This window comes from Magnolia sinica, chromosome 16, assembly GCF_029962835.1.
Source record: "Magnolia sinica isolate HGM2019 chromosome 16, MsV1, whole genome shotgun sequence".
In the NCBI taxonomy this organism is placed as follows: Eukaryota; Viridiplantae; Streptophyta; class Magnoliopsida; order Magnoliales; family Magnoliaceae; genus Magnolia; species Magnolia sinica.
Window position 1 is genome coordinate 43,385,320 of NC_080588.1, and position 4,536 is coordinate 43,389,855.

The window sequence follows — 4,536 nt, forward strand, 5'->3', positions numbered from 1 at the left end:
TCAATGGGTCAAACCCCAGGCTGAGGAAAACCAAATTTTTTAATAGGGCTGGGCCTGGCCGCTGACAGCCCTACAACTGCAAGTGAAATTTCTTCGGCCTGCTAAAAGCCTACGTATGGAGCTCCACCCATCCAAATTGCACAAAAGCATGTGTGCAAGATCTGAGCTTTCCATCTAGTTGGGTGTACTAATTAGATCTACATTTAAGAAAGAAAAAAAAGTGTCACTCATCAGGTGAGCTACAATATTCAAAAAAATGAACATTACAACATTCTTTCATCGCCATCCATTTGTTTTGAACATTGGCCCACCTCAAGAGAGAAACAGTCCTATTTTCAGGCCAGAGCTTGTATTCCATGTTGTCATCTATAATTGCATGTAGATGGGCAGGGCTTAACACACTATTTTATGTTTTGCTTTAGAGGTATTCAAACACATGGCATATCTTAACCTTAACTTCACCTGAAATATTCAACATTGGACAGTTATTTTTCTCCCATTTGTTCTATTTTTGATTGATAAATTTTGTTATAAAAGCAGAATCATTACACGTTCTTAGGCCATATCACCTATACAGTGGTGGGGCCCAGTTTTTGCCATTAAAGATCTATGAGCTCCTGCATAGTGGACCTGAAAAACATATGTTGCGATTGGGACTGTTGATTTGGTGAGCCATATATGGATGGGCCAAAGGCTAAAAATTGTAGTGATCAGATGGTTTTACCGATCCAGTTGTCAACTCTCCATCACTAACAGCAAGCATCAATGGCTACTAAATTATCCACTATCAATAGCAATGCATACAGATATATATTACAGATATACAAAGAAGTACTAATAATATCAATTCAGAAAGGAAATTACCTGCGTTTTCCACTTCCAATCTTCGATGGCCTCTTTCACCATGCTGACCCCAATCATGAGGATTAAAGGGGCAAGAGCGTTGACAACAGAGTAGGGAGCAAGTGGAGTGAAAGTCAAGCATCCTGCAATTAAAAAACCAACTTCAATTCTCCAAATCCACAACCAAAAACACCAAAGGGACCCCAAATTCATACAAACGACCCCATCTTTTAAGCTAAAAACCTCTAACTTCAAGTCCCCTTTTTCTAACAAAAACCCAAAAACCAAACACCCCTTGAGACAAAAAAAGGTCCAAAAAACAAAGATTCATACCAAAAAATAAAAAATAAATAAAAAATCCCAACTTTCAATGCCAAAAGCCTCCACCAACAGAAAACCTCTCAAGTCTCAACCAACTCCTCAAAAATCCAATCTTTCCCACATTCCACTCCCTCAAAGGCCTATAAAACATCAAATAAAGGGACCCAATACTAAAAAAAACACAAACAAATTCAATCCCCTCAAGAAACAACTTCTATGCAGGGAGTCTTTGACCAGACTTTCTTTTTTTTTTTTTTTACCATTAACTAGTCACCACAAAGATGAGAAAAAGGCATTTATAGCTTAAAAGAAAAAACCTAAGATGAAAAAATTGCAGGAATTTTTCAAAAAGAAAAAAAAGACTAGTTCTGAGTAAAAGAGAATCACAGAAGTTGAATTGATGAAGACCACCTGTTCTTTTGATGTGGCCATTGTCTTTGGAGCATTGGGAAGGACCTTGTGGTTGCACTTCATTCTTATCCATTTGTTCTCATTGGTTTTTGATGCAGGAGTTTCTAGATTTCATGTATCAAGGCCATCAATAACAAATCATTAAGTGCATCAAAGAATAAACTAAATTGGAAATAAGCATAGAAACAATAGATTTTATTCTTTCATCCAATATAACCTGCTCCGATCACTCCAACTATCTGCCCCTTAAGTAAATTACCAGCAAACCTATTGAAAACAAGAACCCAATTAATGAATTTATGTTGGCTACGTTTGGGCTGCATTTGGATGCACTAATTAATTGAATTGCAAAAATCCATAAAAGGCAAATATATTTTCATTCATGACCATTCTCCACATCATGTCCAATCGCCTCAGCATTCCTAGTAGATTATCCTATAAAAGCAAGAACATATATAAAAAATAATAATCAAATTAAAACCTAAAAATAATGTGCTGCTATTTGTGTTAAAACATACCATGAGTAGAATAAAAGCAATGGGCACCATGGTGCATTGGGGTGTGAAAACTGTCTTGGGTCAATTCTCTACAAGCAGTGTAGGTGGTAATACAGACTTGATTTGATGGATCTCGGTGTGGATGGAGCATGCCCATTGACTTCGATTGATAGCCTATACATAAATGATTGTGTAAAAATAAAACAAAAGCTTGGGAAAAGGATAGATTTGATGGTCAAGAACTTCCATTTAGATTTGACATGTTGAGTCTATGATACAAGTTGGCATGGAGAAACAGGCCAATTCCATTGTTAAGATCACCCCAACTAGTTCTTTCTTAGATTACTATTTAAGATTGTGATATGAAATTACCATTTTCATCCAATATAAGCTTCAAACCATGTAGGTACTAGTGTAGGTGAGGTGTCAATCAGTCCTAAAAATGGCGGCAGCGGAAGCGTGAATCAACTTTAAACATATCCAAATGCTTCGGTCCCTCGATGAGATTTCTGTGGACTAAAAAAATTTACACTGCCACGACTAAAAAATATACATTAAAGCCAACCATCATATAGAAGGACCAAACAATTCATCAACTCCCACCATTTAATGGCAGCTAGCAGGAATCCATAGGCACTTTGAAATTTGAATTCTCAATACTCAAGTTTGAAATGCATGCTAATATTCCCAACCACAAATTGTTGGATGGTGGGACTTAGAAGATGTGTTTGCACCAACTCTCTATGCACACTGAACAAACAATCTTATCCAAATTAGCAAGTAAAAAATACTGAGGCAATTGAGAAGAAACTGAGTAACTTAACAGAAACAAGTTCTATATGTTGCCCTAGCTATGAGAGGACATTGTAAACTAGAACAATGGGACCAACACTTGCTGACACCAAGCCAACTCATCCAAGTCGACTCAGTTTCAGCCACCACCATTCCGAGTTAAATCTGTTATAAATCATACATGCATGGATTCTGACCATGCTGGAATGTGACATTTAGGATCTGATAGATAGTTGAGTTACTCTCCAAGACAATTTTGATTCCCTGAGTGGAATATCAGGGATCACAATAAGAGTTTAGTACAGAGCATAGATTACCTGGGTTGTAATTGAATCAAGCTCGTCAAAGAAAAGCACGGACGGAGCTGATTGGCGAGCTTTATCGAATATCTCACTCACATTAGCCTCACTCTCTCCAAACCACATAGTCAGCAGCTCAGGTCCCTTGATGCTTATGAAGTCAGCCTGACACTCATTTGTGAATAATTCATAGCTGGCAGATAATTTGTGAATTACTCAGGAAAATCCTTTTTCCTAAAAAATTTCATGAATTATCCATGATTGCTTCAAAGGGCAGAGCACTCTGTATTATAATGCAATCAGAAGAATATCTGTAGCTATTCATAATTAAACAGTGGTGATTCCATGCATACATGTGTTAGAAAAGAAGAATTGTATGATACCAAGGGCAGAGTATGATGGACCATATTGTGCATGAATCTACCTGGAAGATACAGACACGTACTCTCTCCAGTTAGTCCAATGTGTGGACCCACTGGGGTGGGTCATTGCTACAAAAACACACTGACTTGACAATCATAATGTCCAATCAATGGACATGCCCATTGAATTCTATTAGTTGGCAATTTCTCATTCTAGCTAGCTAGCTGATTCCCAATGATGGAAGAATTATAATCAATCCAACATACACTCCATTACAGCACTACCATAATTTGTACAGTCGGAGTTGAAACATATCCACAAAAAGCAAAATGCAGACCATGTGCATGGTGGTTGCATGAATGATTATCATCCACCATACCCTGCCAAAGTATCATCCAAGTCCTCTGTAGCAAACAGCAAATGCTGCAGTTCTTGGAGTTTACATATCAATATCCCTCTCAGTACATGAAAAGAGTGATTAACAAGTTGTAATGTGGTTTGAGTGGGTTTCAATTCACCCAAACCTAGCTATTCATAAATTGAGTAAGGAATCAGATTTATGTTCGCTCCTAAGTTAAGAAGTGCGTGCTCAATCCGGTAGTTCCCAATTATAGAAGGGATGGTTAGGCTACCAGGGTCTTTATATTTTTATGGCACATCTATATAAAAAAAATCTTTTTGATACTTTGCAGCCTCTTAGTCGTGCATAGGTCTTTTAGAAATTTGGCATATGAAGGAATTTATTTAATGGCATCCAGAAGAGGGATGTTGACCTTCACTTGCTTAAGTACCTCTAGAATGTCCTGAGATTTAGAGAGAGGTTTTGGTGTTATCAACCATTGGGGGAATGGGACAATCGGCTTACCTTGAAGTTCTGGTTCTAATTCTTGTGGAGTAGTGCTAAGTCTATCATCATTTTCCTCTTCGGATCCTTAGGCTTTTCAGCCTTAACCGGAATGGTTTTGTCAATGGTCTTCCCACTCCTAAGAGTGGTGATAGATTTAGCTTGC

At 37.7% G+C, this 4,536-nt stretch overlaps 1 long non-coding RNA gene across 1 annotated transcript; it reads right to left on the bottom strand.

Moving 5' to 3' along the window:
• Window positions 1–775: 775 nt before the first annotated feature.
• LOC131229377 (uncharacterized) lies at window positions 776–2,271 on the bottom strand. Its single transcript, XR_009163299.1, has 3 exons — window positions 2,094–2,271; window positions 1,576–1,842; window positions 776–986 (listed from the first exon to the last, which is right to left on the bottom strand). It is a non-coding gene; the product is annotated as an uncharacterized LOC131229377 (long non-coding RNA).
• Between the last annotated feature and the right edge of the window lie 2,265 nt (window positions 2,272–4,536).